Source organism: Rattus norvegicus, chromosome 10 (genome assembly GCF_021556685.1).
Source record: "Rattus norvegicus strain SHRSP/BbbUtx chromosome 10, alternate assembly SHRSP_T2T, whole genome shotgun sequence".
Taxonomy (NCBI): domain Eukaryota; kingdom Metazoa; phylum Chordata; class Mammalia; order Rodentia; family Muridae; genus Rattus; species Rattus norvegicus.
This window is the reverse complement of record NC_141543.1, coordinates 69,451,649-69,475,220: the sequence shown is the minus strand read 5'-3', so window position 1 is coordinate 69,475,220 and position 23,572 is coordinate 69,451,649. Positions and strand designations below refer to the sequence as shown.

Sequence of the window (23,572 nt, the reverse complement as noted above, 5' to 3'; positions counted from 1 at the left end):
CTTGATAAGAAGATGATGGCTATTGTAATGATGCCTAACAGCTACCTTGTTTAAGGAAGTTGGTGTATGTATCTCCCCTTTGGCATAGCACAGGAATTTGGTTGTAGTGATCTTTATTATTATTTTGTTGTTGTTGTTGTTATTGTTGTTGTTGTTGATGATGTTCTGCTGCTGCTGCTTTTGGTTTTTTTGAGATAGGGTTTGTCTGTGTAGCCCTAATTGTCCTGAGACTCACTCTATAGACCAGGCTGGCCTTGAACTCAGAAATCTGCTTACCTCTGCCTCTGCTGAGTTAAAGGCATGTATCACCACCAGTACCCAATAATCTTTTTTTTTTTAATTTGTATTAGATATATTTCTTTACTTACATTTCAAATGTTATTCCCCTTCCTGGTTTCCTGTTCATAAGCCCCCATTCCCTCCCCTACCCCTAGTCAAAAATATTTTTGGAATGGAGAGTATTATTTAATATGAAATTAACAGGAAGTCACATTTGAAAAAGAAAAATTTTATTACTAGATTCTTACATAAAAAATATGAGTCATAGGTGTCTAGTTAATGCTAACCGAAGAGAGATATAGATACCCAGTTTCATGTGTACTGTCTCAGGAAGGAGAAACATATTTGTTTTAATCTTTCTTTCTTTCTTTTTTTCTTTCTTTCTTTCTTTCTTTCTTTTTCTCTTTCTTTCTTTCTTTCTTTCTTTCTCTCTTTCTTTCTTCCTCCCTTCCTTCTTTCTTTCTTTCTTCCCCACTGCTAGCAATTACCATGGGGACTCAGCTCTACCATTAAGCTGCATTGCTAGTTATCTTTTTTGGTTTTTGGTTTTTTTTTTTTTTTTTTTTTTGAGACAGGGTCTCTCTTTAAGTAGCCCTGGCCATCCTTGAACTGTATAGAGCAGACTGGCTTTGATATAACAGAGGTTAGCCTACCTCTGACTCCCAGGAACTGGGATTAAAAGCTTGTGCCACCACACCCAACCCCAGCTCTCATTTTATGTTTCTTAAAATTTGATACAGAATTTCACTTAATTGCCCAGGCTGGCTTTGAGCTCAGAGTCCCCCTGCCTCACTCAGACTTCTGAGTAGCTGGGAATACTACTTGTATCACCAGGTCTTGCTTTCTGTGGACCAGGCTGGCTTCAAACTGGTAGCAATCTTTCTATGTTAGGCTCTTGAGTGTTCGAATTACAAGTATGAGCTCTGCTAATAATTCTATTGTGGATTATAGTTGGAGAGCGTTATATGATAGCTTTACAACAACTAATCATCTTTGTTGAAAAATGGAGTTTTGACCACAAATCTATATGTTTACATATGTTAACCATAAATCTGACCATTCAGTAGGTGTGGCCATTTCTTTCCCAGAGGTGGGATTTTCATATTGCCAGATAACCATGAAAAGTCTTTGACCATAAAGGAGTATATATACATGAAGAGAATATACCAAAGTGGCCATAAAGGGAAAATTAAAATATACTGAGTGGGTCCCAGGTTTCTCCCTCTTTAGATACTGAGTCTCCCTGTCTGGCACAAAGCATTTGTGAGAGAAGCAAATTTTACCATGGTACAGTCACTTAGGACTGTGACAAAAACTCCTTAGCCTAGTATTTGAGAAGACAGAGGCCCCTTGGAGTTAAATATAGTGAGTTAAAGGCAGGGTGCAGAAGCAGCAACCTGGCTGTGAACCCCTTAATTAACACCTGGGTGTTGTTGTTCATTGATTGGGGGGTAGTAAAAGACTCTAGCCTACTTTAGACTCATATATGGGTTAATTGGGATACAGTATAAAGGATACATAAATGTTGCAGTGCCACCATGGAAACCCTTTACTGACTTATTAAGAAGTAATAGAACAAGGCTGCCAGACCTTGTTTTTATTTTTGCTTGTTTGTCTGTCTTTGAGATAAGGTTTCTATGTCTAAGAGCTCAAGCTAGCTGTAGTCTTACTATGTGGCCCAGGATGGCTACTAATTGTGATTCCCCTGCCTGTGCCTTCTGAGTTCTGCAAAGTTCTGGGAATGTAGGTATGTGCCATCAGGCTCAGTGATAAAGTCTTTAATGAGCAAGTGTGACTTTATTAGTTGTATGAAAGCTAATGAATGATTGAGCTAGCAACAGGGGAAAAAGAAAAAAAAAAAAAAACAAAGAAGGCAGTAACAGGGATTATGTTCTCAGTGCTCAGAATTCTGTGACTGACTGCTCCTGTCTTTCTCACTGCTTGCCTTTGTAGCTTCTGCAGTGTTCATGCTGTGTAAGTCAGTGTCAGCACACCAAAGTTCAGCATCTAACTAAACAGAAGAGTGCTGCTGCAATAGTGCCTTTCTTCTTTCTTTCAAGTGCTCAAGATTTTTATTAGAGCAGGTTAAGACTGCTATGTATTATGTGCCTCTTACCCCATGACACTATTTTGTTAGCAACTTTTTGTGATTGATTGGCTTGAACCAGTTTACTGAATCCTGGAGAAAGGAGGTTTCTGTTAGTCCCCTCCCTACTGAGGGCATTTTTTGCAGCCATCATTCTAAGTAAACAAATTCACAGCCAACTGAGAAGAGAAACACCTATTATCTTGAACCAGTTTACTGAATCCTGGAGAAAGGAGGTTTCTGTTAGTCCCCTCCCTACTGAGGGCATTTTTTGCAGCCATCATTCTAAGTAAACAAATTCACAGCCAACTGAGAAGAGAAACACCTATTATATATTTTTTAGGTTTCTTCTGGAAGAATAAATAGTTTGTTACACTCTAGACTCAGGTGTGCCAATTTGGAATGTGTCTTTTGTAACAGAAGATGCAGACAGAGGAATGAAATATTTACCTGGGTACTTTGCTGCCTTCAAAATTACTATTTCCAGGTCTGAGACTATTGATCAATTGGTGAAAGTGCCTATGGCAGCGTGTCCATGTAGTTATAAGATAAAGGAAATAAAGGGAACTAGAACACTGCCTGTTTACTAAAAAATAAAAAAATAGATAAAATCCCAGCACCAGGTAAGCAGAGACAAGTGGTTCCCAGGGGCTCCCAGCCAACAAGATTGATCTAATCAGTGAGCCCCAGATCCCAGGGAGAGACCCTGTCCCAAAAAACAGGTTGGCCCCTGGGAGTGACCCACCTCCACAGATTACTGCTGCTTTGTTGTGAGCTAACAAAGATTCTTAAGACCTCATCCTAAACCTGCTCTTTCTTTTCACTAGACTATGATTTAGAAAGCAACTGTGGGGATTTTTGTCTTTTTGTTTATATTATTTATGTCTAGATTGAACTGCTTTGTTTTTTGAGACAGTGTCTCTATGTGGTCTTGGTTATTCTAAGACACACTATGTAGACCAAGGCTGGCCTGGAGCTCACGGAGATTAGCATGTGCCACCTGGTATCATTTTTGGTTTTTTGCTTCATGTTTTTGAAGAAGGAGGTTTGCATTAGATGGATATTGGGATTGGTCAGTCTGTAAGATTCCTTTAGGCACCATGAATCGTAACTTAGGATGTGGTTGGATTTTAGGTGTCAGCTTGCTTGACAGTATTCAGATTCTAGTGTTCACAGGTTATAGCTTAATACAATGATGTGATTACCAGGGGAAAGTTTAGAGGAAAAACATAGGCTGAACTTTGGGTATTCCTATATCCTACATAACTTTCCATTTTTTGTGTTTGTTTTTCTTTTTGTATCCTGGGCTGTCCTGGTACTAGTTCTATAGACTAGCCTGGCTTCAAACTCACAGAGAACATCCTGTCTCTGTCTCGTGGATGCTGATATTAAGGCCTGTGTCACTATCACTGGCTCCCAGCAGTTTGTATATGTGGTTCTGTTGCCTGCGGTGCATGTCTGTGCACTATATGCATGCCTGTTGCTTTCAAAAGGACAGAGATCAGAGTTACAGTTGGTTGTGAGCCACCACATGGGTGGGGGAATTCAATCTAGGTCTTCTGGAAGAGCAGCCAATAGTCTTAATCACTGAACTATTTCTCCAGCCTCCACTGTCCATTTTGAAAATAATAAGAGCCCATGAAATGGACAGTTGATAAGGATGCTTCCTCACAAGCCTGATGACCTGAATTTGAGCTGGGGACCCACATGATAGAAAGAGAACCAACTCCCATAAGTTGTCCTCTGACTTCTACCTACATGCCTTGATGCATGTACACGTACACACACACACACACACACACACACACACACAGAGAGAGAGAGAGAGAGAGAGAGAGAGAGAGAGAGAGAGAGAGAGAGAGAAAATAAATTTTTGAAAGAACTGGTTCACTAGCATCCTCCATTAGTAAACCACTGGTATTATTACTAACATGAAATTAATCTGATATTTTTCTTGCGTTATAAATATTGTCAAATTGATAAGCAAAGTATACTCTTTTAATTTCTAGGTTCCTGCGTCCTTGTGGCACAAACCTAGTGATCTAGAAGCTAGATGTGACCATGTGTTTCAGGCCTCCCCTGCACATTGCCTTACTCTGTATCTGGAATCAGTCATTTCTGTCTGGGTTGTTTTGATGCCAGAGGACTCATGCTTTCAGGTAGCCATTGTTCCTAGTATTTTTCCATGGCTTGATCTTTTAAGATAAGGTTATATCAAAAATTCATATTAGTGTTTTGAATCCGAGTTAATTATTAAAACCCCAACTTTCCAGTGTGTCTCTCTTCTCACATGTTGGGAACCCAGAAGTGCTAGAGCTGTGTATGCACCCTCACTAGCTCTCCCAGCTCATGCAGCACCCAGGATAAGAGCGGCATCCTTGCACTTGCCCAGCAATCTACACACCTTTGGTACCATAGAGCTAACCACACACGCTGAGCTGTGTAGTTTGACGCACCCGATCCTACCTCCCAGGCTGCTTAGACCTCACCCCCTTTCTAAGCCCTTTTCCCTGTGTTAGTTTGCACTAGTCAGAATTTTATATAAATGGAATTGTATAGAATGAACTCATACCATCTCATTTTTTACACTTCATTTTGAGATTCATCCACAGTGTTGCCAAAATCAATAGTCACTCTTTCTCTTTTATTGCTTACTAGTCATCTCATAGGGCTGAACCATAGTTTTCCTTATTCGCCTGTCAATAGACATTGGGTTATTTCTGGTTTGGGGATCTTACAAATAAAATGGCTGTGGACATCCTTTCATGTAGGAGAGGAATGATTGGGAAATGTAGTGAACGAGTTTTTACGAGTTTTAGTGAACTCACTTTTTTCATGTACACTTCCTTTTGATACTTAGGTTGAGGATCTTGTAACTTTTAGACATTTTAATATCTGTGTTAGTGGTATCTTGGTGTGTCTTGATTTGATTTTACTATTAATATTTGGCCATCTGTTTGTATTTTGTGGATAAATATCTCAAGTCTTGAAAGAAGTGTATGTTAATAGAGCTTTAAAATTTTTTTTAAATTTCTGGTTTGTGATTGTTTATTTTTATTTTATGTGCATTGGTGTTTTGCCTGCATGCATGTCTAAAGGTGCCAGATCACTGGAACTGGAGCTACAGACAGTCATAAGCTGCCATGTGAATGCTGGGAACTGAACCCAGGTTCTCTGGAAGAGCAGCCGGTGTTCTTAACTGCTGAGCATTCTCTCCATCCCCCTAAGATTTTGTTTTAAACTTGCAAAATGATTTGCAACAAGTTTTTCTAGTGTGTGGCTGTGTTTCTAGATGCTGCGTAGTCCAAGCTGTCGTCCTGGCTGGTGTCAAACTCACCATCTCTTCTGATCGCTGTGTCCCAAGTGCTAGGAGCACAGATGCGCCGTCGTGCTCAACTGTGGTTGCCTTGTTTGCTTTCTCTATGTCTCTTGAAGAACAGGTGCTCTAAAATTTTATGCCTGCCAATTTAGCAAAAATGTTTATGGGTTGTGAGTAGTTTATGGCTCCATTTTAATCTCCTTGTTAGCTTTTTAGTTGTTAACTTTTTTGTTTATAATTTTATCGATTGCTTGATGGCTTACAATATACCTTTTAGAAAAGCTATTTTTATTTATCTCTATGTGTGCATGTGCCTTCATGAATTTATGTGTACTACGTTGCATGCAGGTGCCTTCGGAGGCCAGAGGGTGTCAGATTCCCTGGAACTAGTAGTTGCTTCTGTGGGAGCCATGAGCCCTCCCTCCAGCCCCTATAATATACATCACAGGTGCACCTTCAGCTGCTATCGTATTACTTTAGATACAGAATAAAACTTTACCATCATCTGCCCAGGTCTGCTGCTGCCACCATGTCATACACTTTGTTGCATTTGTTTTAAGACCCATACTACATGGTTCATATTTTTATTTTCTTTTAGCTATTTTTTAAGATTTAGATAAAGGGGGGGGGAGTGTTTATATTTAACTTTATTGTTAGTATTTCCCATACTTGTTTCCAGTGCTTTTCATTCCCTTATGAATATCCAGTGTTTCATCTGGTTTCATTGTTTTGGCTTATAGATAGATACATTAATAACATTTAATGTCTTAATAAAATATCAGATACAGATATAACAAACATTTTGTCTGGACAGTGGCCTATTTTCCATGTTTGCAAATGTGTCTGAAGCATACTTCCCTTGTGATGTGTGTCACTGAGTTGAGTGAAGGGTTGTTATGAGCTGCTTTATTAAATATAAAATAAATAACCTTTCCTGTCTGATAGTTATATCTCAATAGTAAACTACCAAATAAGAGTTATTCCTATTAATGTAAGACCTATTTCAGTTATGTGAACTTTCATGATACAGTAGTTCCCACCACTTATCCTCTGTTACATGTGGTTACCTGAGCCACGAGAGGCTATACGTAGTGTGTGTTCCCTATATGCTCTGTAGTGTTGCCACAAGGTCCTACAGTTTATCTGTCTTTCCCAGTTTTGTGCCTGGATGACTTATTTCTGTCACTACATTTGTGTTCTGGGAACATTATTAGGCAAAATAGGGGTTTTTGAATGAAAGCACTGGAATGTCTTGACTGCCCGGGTGGGCACAAACCCACAAGGGTCCAGGTAGGCTGTGGACTATGGGGTGCTAACCAGTAGGTGACTCCTATCCTAGGAGATGAAAAGGAGGAAGGCCCAGATTTGCATCATCCTACTTAGGGAGCATTCATTTAAAACATAAACTTGCTTAATTCTGGAATTTTCACTTAATATTTTCAGATCACAGTTCACTATGGTTAGATGAAACTTCAGAAACAACCTATAGATAAGGGGTTTATACTGTACTTATAAAATGGGACTTTGGTAGAGCATCTGATCTGTGGGGTTGTTCTGTGTGCTGTTAAGAGACCCTCATTAATTTCACTTTAAAGATCCCCAGAACACAGATTGTGGGCTTCAGGGCATTTAATTCAAGTAAAACATCTACTGGCAGTGCCACTCTCTTCTTACCAACACACTTGTTATAGATCTTACAAAAAAGAAAGAAAGAAAGAAAGAAAGAAAGAAAGAAAGAAAGAAAGAAAGAAAGAGAAAGAAAGAGAATTGACAACCAGCTTGCTTCTGTATTCTGAAGTTCATTTTATCATCTTTTGAAATATTGCCAAGTAGGTGCCCCTGTTGAACCAGAAAGACCCAGCGATCATTAGAGCTGACATATACAGGTTTTCCTTACATGTGCTGCCAAAGGACACGATTGCTGCTCGGGGGCACTTAGCCTCTCCTTCCCATTCCTAATGGGACAGAGTAAATAGCCCTGGAAGCACTGACTTGTTTTTGGACTCATAATTCCATTCTCACCGCATTAAGATTGGTGTGTTACTCATAGGAAAAAAGAAGCGGAGATAAATGAGGGTATGGAAAGAGTAGTGATAATCCCCCCAACTCCCAAAAAATTGGGTCATTGAAATATGTTATTTAAAACGTTAGCAGTTCTGGAAACCATGTGCACACGTTTCTTTCTCTTCTTTTTCTTTCCCTCCAGTGCTGAGCCGAGCAGGGTCTTGCTCATGTTCACAGCTAGACTTCAAGCCAGCCCCCTTTGTCTTTATCTGTGCATGTGTATGTTTCTTTTGTCATCTGTTTGTGTAAGTCTGGGTGTTTTGTAGCTCAGGCTGGCCTTGGGTTACATCTTGCAAGTGCAGGGTTACAGGCTCACCTCTCAAGATGTTTTTGTCACCACCACCCTACTTCTCTAATTTTCTTCTGGGTGATCCCCTGCTTTAGCCTCCCAGGCGCTAAGATTATAAGTGTGAAATTCCACCATCAGGCTAAGCTTTCTCTTGCCCCTTTCAGCGCTACTGGAGATTGAACCCTAAGCCTCATGCTTCCTAAATAAATTCCCTACCACTGAGCTCGCTGTATCCCCAGCCTCTGGGCCCCTTGGTGTTTGTTTTTTAAGACAGGGTTCCAGTGTATCTACCAGACTGGCCTTGAACTTGTGATTTTTTTTTTTCCTTTTTAGAAAGAGTGCTGGGGCTGTAATCATGTATTAGTACACATATTTCTTTATAACAAATAAAAGTGGATTTAGATGAAAAAGGCAAAGAGTACAAAAACTAAATAAAGCACACAGATCTAGAGCAGTTAACTTAAAAATGGCAGTTCTTCCATTTTTGGTCTTGATTTTTCTTTAGGAAGCCCTGGGCCATGCCCTTAAAGCATAAGTATTGGGGACTAGAGAGCTGGCTTATCATGTGCGGTGTTTGCTGAGTGCCTATATTGGGTTCCGAGCACCCACACAGCCAGCTCCTAAAGACCCGTAACTCCCCAGCCCCTTGGACACCTGACACTGTGGGCAGCCATAGGCACCAGTACTCACATGTGCATATCCATACACAGACATGCTCACATAGACATATTGTTTTTATTTTGAAAACTATAATTTTTAGAGCAATGTTATATGAATTTTTAGTAGGCTATTCCACCCTCAAGTTTAATAAACTATGTTTTATAATTTTCTGTTTTCTAATTAGGTTTAACTTATTAAAGTTACCTTTTTAATAAACACTATTGTATAATAAGTGGTTAGAAGATACTAGTGAGTGAAATAAAACACACCAGGTATCTTGCCTTCTTGTAGATGCAGGTAAGAAACTGAATGGCTCGTTGTTGTTGTTGTTGTTACCTTTTTAAACTTTTTCTAAACTAGATTTCCCCCAGCAAAGTAAGGAAGTTGGTGAGGATGTACCTTAATAAAACAAACTGAAATATTCTTATGAGCACAGGTTATAAAAATTGATACATTTGATCTCTTAAGTATAGTTCTGAGTCTGAAGTATATATGCCCTTTGTTTTTTCTTTCAAACATAGCCCAGTATGTTGCCTATGCTGGCCTCTAATTTATGATCCTCCTGTTACAGCTTCCTGATGCTGAGATTGTAAATATTCATCAGATGCTTGTCTGGAAAGGCTCACGTACTTGATGAACCATAATTGCGTACTTCAGAATTCCTAAAGCTAGAGCTTTTGTGGATGTCTCCACTAATGCCTCTCTGTATTCTCCATGTCTGTTCCTTTAATTTACTGCATAGGTCTCCCAAGAGGATCACAGTTTATCTGGTAATGGGATGGTGGTTGGAGGCCCATAAAAGTCCTTGGAAAACTATGTGACTGCTGCGCATAGAACTTGACCATTAGGGAGGAACTGACCTCTAATACCAAGGACACTTGCTGTTGAGGCCAGTATGCAGACTGAACCTCTAGTCAATGTCATTTCTCTGGGATCCAGGGCAAGTTTGTTAACTTCTTTGTGCATCAGTTTTCTAATTTGAAAATGAAGGTAACAGTCCTTGCCATGAAAATTGCACATTAAAGGTTCCCACTATCCATTTATTTCATTTCTTCAGCAAATTTATTATCATTGTACTGGACATTTTAATGGTTCCTGCTAGTGTTAATAATTAATGAACATTATGTCAAGCCTTAGTCTGCTGTCAGACTGCATAAACCAGGATATGATCTGCATTGTAACATGTTGGCATTTCATCCAAGCATTTCTGTAGAGAGGTTGACAGAACAGTTGAAAACAAAGATTCCTGCTTCCTAGCATATGATTGATTCACAGATTTTATCAGTGTTAATTGTATTTTCATCAAGTGATCTTTAATACCTTTTGAACACAAAGGGCCTTGCATAGCCCAAGAAGGTCTTTAGTGGCTATGAGACCTTACTGTGCGGTCGGACTGAAATCTCTAGCACCTGTGTAAAAGGCTGGCCATGGGTTACATGTGTCTTCCTCTGACCTTCACATACATGTACCACACATACAACACTCCCAAGAAGAGATTAAAATGAAATGCCTTGTTCTTATTTATATGAAGTGAGGTTCCTGAAGAGTTGTAATTTTTCAGAACTTTGTGATTTTCGGAGCAAAACCAAATTGTTTGTGAGTCTGATTATTTTCCTTTTAGGAACCTTAAAGCAAGAATTTCTTTCATTGTTTATTATCTGAGGGCAGGGGAATGAAGACAAGAAAGCTCGTTTTTGTGCTGGTGAAAGTGAGGGTGAGTGTGAAAGTTGGTCCTTCTATGAAAGACCATCAGCATAAGCTCTTAATTCACACTATCAGACTTCAAGGTGGATATAGTTAGCCTTAGGTACACTGAAATGAAAAACTTGGATATTACCTAGATTCTTGTTTCCTTTATTTGCAAATTGTGTTAATTTTTGTTGTGTCATTGACTCCATGTACCAAGAAACACCATCCACATCCTTACAACTCTTCTTTGCCCAAGGTAGAATGGGGTCGCCCAACTGGCTCCTGGGTTTCGTTCTAGTCTTTTGGGGGGTGATGGAGAATGTGATACGTGTACTGGCAGAGTAAAGTGGAAATTAGAAGTGCCAGGAAAAGACTCTTTCTTCATGGAACAAGACTGGGATTATACACAGTGTTAGCTAATGTTACACATGCTACTGCTGCACCTCCGTTTTAGATCTGCTGTAGCTCCTCCTTCCCATTTCCTCTTGAAAGTGCAGTGCTCCTCTAGCTATGAAGAAGTCAATTTGCATAGTGGTCTGGTCCCTGGGGAAGAGTTCACTGAAAATCATGGCAGTATGGTCAGGCTCCCTCCATTTGTAACCCAGGATTAACAGCTTTGTGAGTTGGAATTATTTCCTGTCCCATTCCGCTTTTTTTTTTTTTTTTAACTTCTCAGACTCTAAGTCACATAACATCATTTTAGAAGGAATTTAGATCTCATAAGAAAAGATGGTATGTCTCTAGCTTCTGCTTATAAAGACAAGAGTCCCGGTACTTCATGCTGTACTGCATGCATGCATATATATATATATATATATATATATATATATATATATATATATATATATATACATACACACACATACATACATACATACATACATACATACATACATACATACATACACACTGCTATTGTCAGGGCCTTTGTTATGAATCAAATTGCAGGGCTAGAGTCTGGTCTCCATGGGTACCAGGCATGCACATGGTACAGGCCAGATGTACAGGCAGGCAAAACACCCATACACAGAAGATTTTTTTTTTTTTAATCTTTGTTTTTGCTTCCCCCCACCCCCGTAACCCCCCAAGGTAGGGCCTTAACTATGCAGCTCTGTCTGTCCTGGAACTCACTATGTGGACCAGGCTAGCTTTGAACTCACACAAATGCGCTTGCCTTTGCCTCCCTAGTGCAGGGATTAAAGGAGTGTCTAACCATACCTAGCTAAAATAATATTTTTTCTTAATTTTAAAAAAATAAAGTATGGCATGAGTAGAATTCACTTCTTCTTGATCAAGATATATATCTTTTAATTCTAAATTCCTATAATTAAAAAAATATGTAGTTGGAATGAATATTTTGTTTTATCACCCCTCATGTCGTGCCCAGGATTGTTCGATATAAGTTTATTTTATTTGGTGGTGGAGTAGGAGACAGGATCTCACCATGTATCCCAGGCTGGCCCAGAACTTAGAAGTCTGCCTACCTCTGCTTCGTGGGTGCTGGGATTAAAGGTGTGTGCCATCACAATGACTCTGGCATACTTTTAATATATCTGCTTTTACAAAGGAAAGTATGCATAAGTCTTTAAAGTTGCTCTTTAGAATTACATCAGCAGTATGGCCAGATGGCGTTGAGACACTCACTTTAAGTATTCTAGGATTTTCTAAAATAGCTGGCAGAAATAGAAGAACCATCTTTCTCCTTAAGTCCTGAAGTGTGTTTCTGTCCTTTTATCTTGGGTCTATGTTCTAACTGTTGCACCTAGGTTAAATCATAAAGCCAGAATAGCTTTGGGGTTTTTTGTTTGTTTGTTTGTTTGTTTGTTTGTTTGAGGCTTAAATAAGGTTTTATCTTACTCTATAATCACAATTATTCAGATCTATTAATTACACAGACTAATGAGCCTCACTGTGACATTTTCATATACACATGTTTGTTTTGGCCATATTTGCTTTCTCCTCCATTTCTCTTCCTCCTCCATGCATTCCCTTCCCCACAAGAATGGAGAATTCATGGGTTCCAAATGTCCTGTGCTTTATTAAATAATGACATTCCAGAAACTTTCAGTACAGGTGTTCTTGTATAGGTCAAAGATATACTTAGTTTGGCAAATGTGGTTTACACAGCAAGTGGTTGTCGGTGAAATAGGGGCTGACTTTTGAAGAGGGATTTTGGAATGTGTAAATCTTTTTACCTTTAGTCTCGGCTACCATGATTAAGCCGAGAACGCAGAAGGGACTGAACCTTGAAGAACTATTCTGTAACTAACTCACTGGGTAGACTTGAGGGGTTTTTTTTGGGGGGGGTGTGTTTTTTTGGGTTTTTTTCTTTTTTAGGAAATTTTCTTACATATTTTTTGATATTTCAATATTGCCTCAGATTTCTGGAACTTAGAGGTTATAATAAAGGAAATATTAAAGGAGGTGACATGTCTGCTATTTATATTTGGGTTGAGAAAGAGACAGGCTCTTTCATTGGAGTCTGAGCATCCATTTAGCTGTGTGTAGTAGCCCATGCCTTTACTCTCAGCACTCAGGAGGTAGAGGCAGGCAGATCTTTGTGAGTTCAAGGACAGCCAGGGTTGTTACACAGAAACCTTGTCTGCGGTGGGGGTGGGGGGGACTTTTATTGAGCCACTGATAAATCTGTCAAAAGTCCATCTCTATAGAGAGATGGCTCAGTGGTTAAGATCATGGATTGCTTTTCCAGAGGACAAAAGTTTAATTCCCAGCACTCACCCGGCAGTTTACAACCTTCTATAACTCTAGCTCCAGGGAATCTGACACCCTCTTCTGGCCTCTACAGACCCTGCACACACATGGTACCCTGACATACATACAGGCAAGACACCAGTACACATACAATTAAATAATAATTTTAAAAAGACTGTATTGATCTTTCAGGCACTAATTGTCCATCACAATTTCTGTTTCCAAACAGGGGAAAAAGGTGTAGGGGTGTGTGTGTGTGTGTGTGTGTGTGTGTGTGTGTGTGTGTGTGTGTGTATGTATGTTCATGCACGCATGTGCACATTCCATGTGTGTTTAACATTTTTCCTCAGTAAAGAAATGAGGCCTCTGGCTGGCATGATGGCTCAACAAGTAAAGGCACTCGCTGCAAAACCTGATAAACCCGAGTTTGATCCCCAGAACATATGATGAAAAGAGAGAACCAGTTCTTGCCAAGTGGCCCTTTGGCCTCACATGTGTGCTCTGCCATGTATGTGTGCACTCAAACACATATAAAACTTAAAATGTTGAAAAGAAAAGAAATGAGCCCTAATGAATCTTTTACATATGGGTCTAGTCAGGAAAATGGTTGAAGAAATCTCTGGCCAAGTGGCAGATGAAAATGCTATCTTTTCTGTTACAAAATACAGACGTCCTCTTCTCCCAGCAGATGCTGTAGAGACACAGTAGCAGGATGAGCCTGCCCTTGCCCCTGCTCCTGTTAAACTGTGTCACCTTTGAACAAAACACAGCACCCATCATGCAGATTATTTTTACCATATAACTCACACAAGTAACTGCCAAACAAATTCATAGAGCAGAGGGCTTATTTTCTGATGAGGAAAAAATTTTAAATTATGCTACAGTTTATAATTGACCATATACTTAAATGACCATGTTCCTAAATAGTTTTTATTTAAGAAAGTTTAATAAATGAGTTTTATCTTTTCTTGTTTGTAGATAGCTAACTTAGTTTATTTATCAATGGGCAAATAAAATTCAAATCTTTATACTTAAAAAACTTATATGCATTTTGAATATTTATTTTCTTAATTGAGTTGTGCAAACTAAATTATAGGGAATATTGGTTAGTTATTATTTGTTAAGGGAAACCTTAGTTGTATTTCACTTATATTAATAACTTATCTTTACTGGATGATTTATTTCTGGATTCCTGGTTTCAGATTCCTGAGTCTGGTGGTGTCTGTTTTAAAGTAAGCAGGACAGTTTTTGTTTGTTTGTTTGTTTGTTTGTTTGTTTGTTTGTTTGTTTTTGCATTGAATAGCTGATAACTTTTTTTCTACCTGAAATTAATACAAAAGCTACAGGAGGGCTGGAGAGATGGCTCAGTGGTTAAGAGCACTGGCTGCTCTTCCAGAGGTCCTGAGTTCAATTCCCAGTGACCACATGGTGGCTCACAACCACCTGTAATGAGATCTGATGCCCTCTTCTGGTGTGTCTGAAGATAGTTACAGTGTACTTACATACATAAAATAAATAAATAAATCTTGTTTTAATTAGCCTTTATTTACATACAATAGGACTTATTTTTAGATATATAGTATAATTATTTTTGACAGCTATGTACGCTAGGATATCTAGCCATTATAATAGGGGTCAAAATAAGTAACTAAATAAAAGGCATATAGGAGGAAAATACGTTAAATTGTCCTCATTGACGACTGAGGACATGATAATGCTATAATAAACCCTAAGGTCTTTCTCATGAACTACCTTTTTTTTTTCTTTTCTTTTCTTTTTTTTTTTTCGGAGCTGGGGATCGAACCCAGGGCCTTGCGCTTGCTAGGCAAGCGCTCTACTGCTGAGCTAAATCCCCAACCCCATGAACTACCTTTTTATGTATATAAAATAGCTTTATTTCCACTGTAAACTTTCTCTTGATGTCTATTTCAACTGATTTTAATTTAAGTATTCTTGTCTTAGGCTTGTTTTTTTACTTTGTATATTTTTTGTTTTCATTTAACTTTTACCTGTTTTTATGTTTAAAGTGACTCTTTAGACATCATGTAGGTGAGCATTTTTATCTGTTAAAAAGATTCAACTGTCTTTGCTTTTTTGCCTTTGTTGATTAAAACAGGGCCTTCGTATGTAACCCGAATTCTCTGCCCTTCTGCGTTGGCCTCCTGAATGCTGGGATCACAAGCGTATGCTTACATGCTCATCTAGTCTACCCCCTGTCTCTTCCCCTTTCCTTTTTTAATTGCATGTCTCAGGTTGTGAATCTTTAAGATAATTAATTATACTGAAGTTTTGTTTCACATTGTCTTTTGCATGTTTAGTTTTCCTTTCTTCCCCTCCTCTTCATTTTTTAAAAACTTGAACTTTTTTAATAAGCCATCAAAGTAGAAATGGCTTGTATTAATTTTTAATCATCTCTAGATGTCTGCTATTAATAGTTACTTTGCTCAGAGGCTGGAGAGACAGCTCAGCACTTAGAATGTAAGTACTGCTCTTGCCACAAGTAGGCATCTTATGCCAACACGAAAATCCTCCAGAAGATACAACTTACCTGTGTTATCGAACATGAAGAAATTGGTCTGGTGCCTAACTAAAGCTTCATGCTTACTGACTGTTGTTTACGACACCGGAAGGCATATTCCACACTACCAGAGGAGAAAAGTAATCAGTATCAACAAACCCTGCCCCCCACAATGGTGATGTGCTTGCAAGTTATATTGGTGCAACAGTGGCACAGATGTTATGGGAGTAACCAACCACTTTAAGGAAAAGTAGTTAAAGCCCACATCATGAGATGAAACCTGTAGTTAAAACTGCTAAAGTGGCTAAGAACCTTTGTAACGCCACGTTGTTGTATCCATTGATCAATATCAATGCATCCGTCATTCAGCCCTTAACACAGAGCCCCCCCCAACTGGATGATAGGGTGCAAAATACCTTCCACCACCGTGAATGCTAGTCTTGAATAATAGGACCTTAGCATCAGGTTATGGAGAGTAACCAGGAGTATTAGCAATGCCTGTAGTGTTTGGGCCTGGGGGTCTATGGGACTCCTTTGGCCAATGATTCAACAAGATGTAACCCATTTCTGGTCTTAGAGGTCTTATTTGGGTGGCATAGGATGTCTAGTTGGGGCATTGTTTCCTCATATTGTAATTCTGAATTCCTTCATATCTGTATATAGTTTAGGAAGCTTCTGTGGTAGTAGATTTTCATATGGCTTTTAGAAAAGACTTTAGTGTTATTTCCTCCCATAACTCTTCCTTTACCCTGTCCTCTTGTTGCTTTCTCCATTTAATCCCCCTATACTATATTCTACTTTGATTCTCTATAACCTATAATCTATTTCTACTTCCTTGTGGGATTCCCTCTCCACCTCCTGGTCTCTCACTAGGAACCTAGCTTTGTGGTTATTAGTGTCGTAGCACACGAATATAACATCCACATGAAAGGAAAAGCAAAGTTGTCATTTGGGCATGATTGTTTCTAGCTCCATCGTTTTCCTGAAGATTTCACAATTTGATTTTTCTTGATAGGTGACTAATATTTTGTTATGTAAATGTACCACACTTTTACATCTGATCCACAAGTACAAGGCAGAGAGAGCTAACTGGGACCTGAAAACTCATTCTGATGACACCTCTCCTTCAACAAGGCCCCACTTCTAACCCTTCCCAAACAGTTCTATCAATTGGGGACCAAGTATCCAAACATGAGTCTGTGGGGGCCATTTTCATTCAAACAACCACATTTTACCTCCTGGTCCCAACAAGCTTGTGACCATGTCATAATGCAGACTTCGTTTAATACAACTTTAAAGGTCACATGGTCTTTCACAGTTGTGTCACTGTTTAAAAGCACATAGTACATCTTTGACATTGGAGTTTCAGATAGTTGAGAGCCTCCATAAGTATGTTGGGAATTGAACCTGATTCCTCTGCTAGAACAAGTGCTCCAAACTGCTGAGCCAGCTCTGAGTCCATGATTACTACTTTCTTTGGGTCTCAGTATGGGCTTAGTGCTTTCTTTTTTTTCCTCATGTAGGAGGCTTGGAGTCAGCCTGGTGTATGTGGAGAGTTTGGGCCTTTTCTAGTGTCCTTTGAGCACATACTCAGTCTCCAGTCCTCCAGAGATGCATAGAGATAAGAAGGCAAGACATCTTTGTTGACTTTGCAGGTTTGGCTGACAGAGATTCGAGCTGTCTCTGCCCTTCCTCAATGGTACTTGGTGCCTTTGTGCCCCCAGCCCAGCCAGTGTTCTCCACCTCTCTTAAAATCGCCTTAGGGCCTTTGGATAGAAAAGTGGTTTTTGCCATCCACCCTGCTCGGTAGCTCCTTAACTTCTGTGGAGGTGGAGAAAGTGACTGGAGCAGCCCCACAAAGCCTCCGACCCCTGCTGTTCTTTCTTACATTCAGTAATTCTTCATAAATACTTGTACCTTTGTCACTTGGTGCTGGCCATTTTCTAGAGCCGGACAAGGTTTTTCCCCTATTGTCATGCTTTATACTTGTTCTCAGCAGAGAATTTGCTGACCTCTTCAGTTTGCCACAGCTGGAGGTCTTGCCGCTCGCCTTGACAGTATTTTTTTGTTTTGTTATTTTTAACAGGCTAACTAATTAAAAACCTGAAGCACATCTATACATTGTAGCTGCTTCAGCATTTTGTTTCGTTCACAATGGAGGAAGTTGGAAGAGTGTGATTAGATCTTGGTGGGACTGTACTCTTAAATTCTGCTGACAGCTCTCTCCTGTGGAATGCTTTTTAATAGCATGTGCTTGTGTAATGATGAAGAAAATTTATTTTTTTAAGCAAGCAAAAATTTTTAAGCAAGAATTTCCTTTGAAATTTTACCAAAACACTAGAAATGATACAATTTAATCCTCCTTTCAGAATGAATCTTCAGCATAGGAAGAAAAGTAACAAATCGATCCCGCTGATGTGGAAATATGTGTATGTGAGGAAAATAATGGACAAGATCATCATTTTTTTAAATTACTCATTATGCATATTTCAAGCTAAAATGCTTTTTGTTGTTGTTTTGGTTTGGTTTGGTTTTGCTATGAAATTGAACTTTGCAGTTTGTTCCAAGAGCTTTTTAGTCAAGTGGTGGCACAGGCCTATAATCTCAGCACTTGGAAGGCAGAGGCAGGTGGCTCTGTGCATTCTATGCTAGCCTAATCTATCTACATGGTGAGTTTTCCAGACCAGCCAGTATGACATCGTGAGATTCTATCTCAAAAAAAGGGTGGGGGTAAGGCAAGGGAAATGGCCTAACAAGTAAGTGGTCCTCTTGTAAGTGCCCAAGTTTGATTCCTCATACCTATGTGGCAACTTACAAACTCCAGGGGGCCCAGCACTCTTTTTTGGCTTCTGTGGACACCAGGCATGCACATGACATACATACATACATACATACATACATACATACATACACACACACACACACACACACACACACACACACATACAGGAAAAAACATTCATAAATATAAAGTTGAATAAGTCCTTTTTAAAAATTTAAAACTAGACCAGGTGTGCTGGCACAAACCATTAATCCCAGCACTAGGGAGGCAGAGGCTGATGGTTTCTAAGTTCAAGGTCAGCCTGATTGATCTGTGTAGGTTTCAGGCTAGCCAGAACTGCATAGTTAAATCTTGTTTCAGAAAGTTTATTTTTTAGTTACGTAGTAACACATGTACAGAAGCACACGTCGGGCTGGGCTTTGATGGTTTATAGTAAGTGCAGACTTCTGTAGCCACCCACGCAGGTGAAACTTTCCAGCACCAGAACACGCTGTGTTCTCCTACCACCCCCTCCCTCCAGAGTACCCACCACCCTAACTTTTTGTGATAACCCCTTCCTTGCGTTTTTGTTTTGTTTTGTTTTTTCCAAGAGAACAAGACTTTATTGATATTTAGGTTTAAAAGTTTGGGGGCTGGGGAGATGAGATGGCTCAGTGGTTAAGAGCACTGGTTACACTTCTGTAGGGCCTTGGTTCAATCCATAGACCCCACAGGACAGGTTCCAGGGGATCTGATGACTTCATCTGGATTCCGAAGGCACTGATGATGCTACTTGCAGGAAAAAGGAAGTCAACTCTGCTTGACAAACCAGCACTAGTACCTGGAGACCCTAGGTCGGCATTTCTGCCCTAGGCATTTTCCTGTGTGACAGCTAAACAGGGAAACTAACCTGGACATGTCAGTTCTACTTAGATAGCGCAACCAGAAACTCCATCTAGCTAACAATTGTTTACAATTTAAAAGCTAATCCATTTTACCCAGAATTAATTACATACACACACGGGCATGGTGCTAGAAGTATTTCCCCATCAAGTGGGCACTAAGCAAATGAGCTTTTAGGGTTACTGCACGTGCAAGCCCACTACTGGCACACCTGTAATCTCAGCTTCGGGGAGATGGGGAGAGCCACACCTTTCGTATGCTAAGAGTCAGTTTGGGCTGACAGCCTGTTCAAACCAAACCAAGCCTGCAGCTGGAATTCATTATCTCCTCTCCCATCTAATGAGGACAGTAAGTAGGCTCAGGTCTATTTCAGTAACTTAAGTTACAGTGATCTGTGAGTGATGCCCTTCCTTTCTTATGTTTATGTTTCCCAAATATATATCACTGAGCATTAAAGTTCAGCTTTTCTCATGTTTTTAATATTATGGAAATGAAGCTTTACAGTACAGTTCCTTTTTTTAAAATTGTGATTTATATTGTTGCCTGTAGCAGTACTTCTTTTAATGAGTGTAGAGTATTTTTCGTATGAATGTTCAGTGGTTTTATTTGTTCTATTGTTTGTGGGTATTTAAATTATTTTCACTTTTAAGGATGGTACAAAGTTTGCTATGGGCATTTACATATGTGTTTTAGTGTGCATGTCCATTGCTTTTTATTATGTACTGTCAGCGGGGAGACTCATCTTTAGTAGATAATGCCATAGACGATGAGGGTCAGCAAGGGGACTAAGCGAGTAAAGGCACATGCTCCAAGCCTGACATAGAAATAGATAAGGAAATCGTTTAAGCTCTGTAAATTCCTACACAGCCCATCTATGCAGGTAGGAATTAAGGCTGGAGATACTTGGAACTTCCATCAATATCTTCAGATACTAGTACATGTGCCAGGGGCCAGTCAGGAGAAGGAACGACCAGGTATTTGAACAGAGTTTAACGTGAACAAGTGCTAATTAGTTATAAAGTTGTCAACTAGGTAATTAAACAGGCGAGAAGAGAACACTAAGATACCACAGGAGTGTCCGCCTTCCACCTAGGACAATGCAGGGAAGAACTTAGGTGTGTTAAAATTTATAAACCCAAGCAGTGGGGAAATTTGAGGGGAATTTGTTAGTGTTGGTGTCGGGATGGAAGACACAATGTAGTTAGTTATAGAAGAACCAGAACCTGTACACTGGACTTAACTGCTGCTATCAGAAGCCACCAATGCCCAGAGTGAAAGGTGGTGCTGGATGCCATTACAGAACAAAACAGATAGGAAGCCAAATTGGAAGGAACAAGTTTCTTCGTTCTCGCAGGCTCTCCTAAAGCCTCCCTCTTGGAAGCCTGAGCCAGTGGACAAAGTGTAAAGTGCAGAGTTAGCCTTAACATTATAGAGCGCGAAGCTGGACAGCCTTGATGTCAGGAGATAGTAACTTCGTAACTGGCCTGGCCTCCCTGTTTCCCGATCCTAGAGAGCCGTGTACAGTGGCCCTGGCTGGCCCGGCACTGAAGTCCTGATGCCTCAGCCTCCTAAGTGATGGGAAATCAGGTATGAACCATGGTGCTTGTCTGATTTTGTTGTTGTTTAAGACACCTCGTGAAATCTCAGGCTGTATCAGCTGATTGTGCAGCTGATGCTGGCTTTGAACTCTTGTTCTTGCTTCCACCTCCAGTGATAGGGCTGTAGGTAGACCACTGCTACCATCCTGGTAGACAAGGATTAAGGACCCTTTTGTAAGTCATATGTTCGTTTTATTGTCTATACTGATGCCAAAATTATACCATGTAACTTATTGCTTGATGACTATTCTTTGTATGGAGAATATGTTTTCCCTGATACTGTTCTTTCTTTATATACTTTTAATGGTTCTAGAGCTTGAGCCTAGGGCCTCATACATCCCAGGAAAGTTGTCTACTACTTAGCTATATATAGCCCTAGTTTTTTCTTACTTTTTATTTTGAAATGAGTTTGTCTGTTGTTTTGTGCTGTGCTGCACTCTTCTAGTGAGGTACATCCCCAACCCACTGTGAATCTACCACGGTAATGCTACTTTTTGTGTGTAATACTTTCTGCCTTTATAAGCCTAATGTACAAGAATTGCCCAAATCTTTTAATGGTTTTGTCTTTTTCTTTGTTTGTATTTTTTATTCCAAAGTATTATTAAATACCTAGCTTTAGGAAGCCATCCAAGGGATTAAAAGCAAGTGTGTTTTTATGTGACACACTCTTGATTTTAATGGCCTATTGTGACCTCTGTCTTGCCCACAGGTGTTGAAATGCACGCTAAAGATATGAATTATTTTCCACGGTGGCTTTGCCAGAAACCTTCCCCTCGTTGCAACTGGTTTCCTGCCCATGTAATATTCATAGGTCTGTTTCTAAGAGAGGACAGTGACTAACAGGCCATGAAAACTTCTTAGACGTGACAGACTCCTCACAAAGACATTTGACAGTGACTGCATATAAACATATGCAATAGGGATGGAACTAATTTATGATCTTAAAAACAATCAAATATTCTTCAGACCACAGGAATTAATGTAAAATTGTTCTTAGTTATAGTTTAACTTATTTAGCATTATTGATTGGGGACTAAAGAAGTGTTGAAAAAGTAAGGTGCTAGGCCAGCTAGACAGACCAGCAGGTAAACGCTATTGTGTCAGGCCTGAAGACCTGGGTTTGAGACCCAGAGACACACAGTGGAAGGAAAGAACTGACTCCTGCAAGCTGTCCTCCGACTTCCACACATGGTGTGGTTTGTCTTGTTTGCCTTATGTTTTGTAAGGTCTTACTAGTAAACATATCTGAATATATTACAACAGTCAGACAGGATGAGTTGCCCATCCCTTATCAGTACTCTTGGGTGTTTCACTATAGATCAGAGCAGCCCAGTGCCATTTACTTAAACACAGAGTGACAGGATATTTTAGTTCACTTTGAACTCTTTCATTTAAAGGTAGATGTCTGCTTTTTCTAATCAATAATATCTGGAAGATGTGGTAAGGGATGAACATTTTCACTGCCTTGGCTTAGACATCATAAAAGACCTTTCCCTTGTAGTATAAATTGATAATTTAGGTGATCATTACTTGTCTTTTAATAACAGGAAAGAGGTTGTTTTCTTAGGTATATAATAGCTAACTCAGATTTCAATACTCTAAGTAAGGAAAACATGAAGCCTTTTTTGTTGTTGAGATGGGCAGGAAGCTGAGAAGGGCTTAGTCCTCACACTAACAGAGCTCTGTACATTATCACAGTGTACAAGCTCACCTGTTGAAATTCTGATAAGAAGTACAGTGGGATGTAAGAATAAATCTTGACTTCTTATGCTTCTTGTGTCATTGAGCATATAACAAATACTAGAATAAAACACACATTCTAGATTTTTCAAATTTTGCCTCATAGATGCCTATTTTCTCAAGTTGACTTAGTCCAGCTATATGTAAAAATAATCCCTAAATAAATTTCAAAATGAATGTGAAAGCAGTGATCTAAATGTTTAGAGTTATGTAAAGAGATTCTGTTGGGGGAATGTAAGCTGTGTTGGTGCGGTTGACAGACTAATTGTGTAGGGAGCAAAACCTAGCCAATTGGCAATGACAGTGTAGCATGAGTAGAATTAGAAGGACTTTGTTCTGTTGATCCAAGTTGAAGTGTTTTAATTATAAATTATTTGATATGAGTGGGTAAAAACCTGTATCAGAAAGAATAAGAGTGCTAGATAAAAAAAGGTTTTCACATAAAAATGAATGAGGAACAAGTTTCTTGGGGATCCCTGCCAACCGGTTTAGTGGTATTTTAAGCAGCAGTTTTAACTGTGTTCACTGCCTTAACAATGTTGGAATAGGCATTTGGTGTCCAGGAAAACATCTCCGGGGATGAGCTTCATCCTGGTTCCTTCTAGCTTTTGGTTTTGTCTGTGACTGAAGCAGATGTGTGACAATGTCCAGATTCCCTGGAGTAAGAGTACTTTATTTCAAAGTGACCACCTTGGATTTAAAAAGCCTCCTGCATTGTGGTTGTACTCTTTTGACAAACTCTTAAAATGGGCTTGTGGGTTCCTCTGATATCCTAAAAAACAGTTGAACTGTGCCCTAAGTGCAGGGAAGGATTGATAGGATTTGGGCAGATGCAAAGGATGGTTCTTTCTTGCAGCCTTCTAGTTTTTATCATAGTACTCTTTTTTTTTTTTTTAATGTGTAGCCCAGGCTGGCCTCGAACTCGTGATCCTCCTGCCTCTGCCTCCTTCAGCA

General features: G+C 39.5%; 1 protein-coding gene and 1 long non-coding RNA gene across 8 annotated transcripts in view; one reads left to right on the top strand and one right to left on the bottom strand.

Annotated features, from left to right (window-relative positions):
• Positions 1-23,572, top strand: part of Nlk (nemo like kinase) — a 123,689-nt gene that overhangs the window by 40,185 nt on the left and 59,932 nt on the right.
• On the bottom strand, positions 857-7,407 carry LOC148002990 (uncharacterized). The gene is made up of 2 exons (XR_015631852.1): positions 2,691-7,407; positions 857-2,560 (listed from the first exon to the last, which is right to left on the bottom strand). It is a non-coding gene; the product is annotated as an uncharacterized LOC148002990 (long non-coding RNA).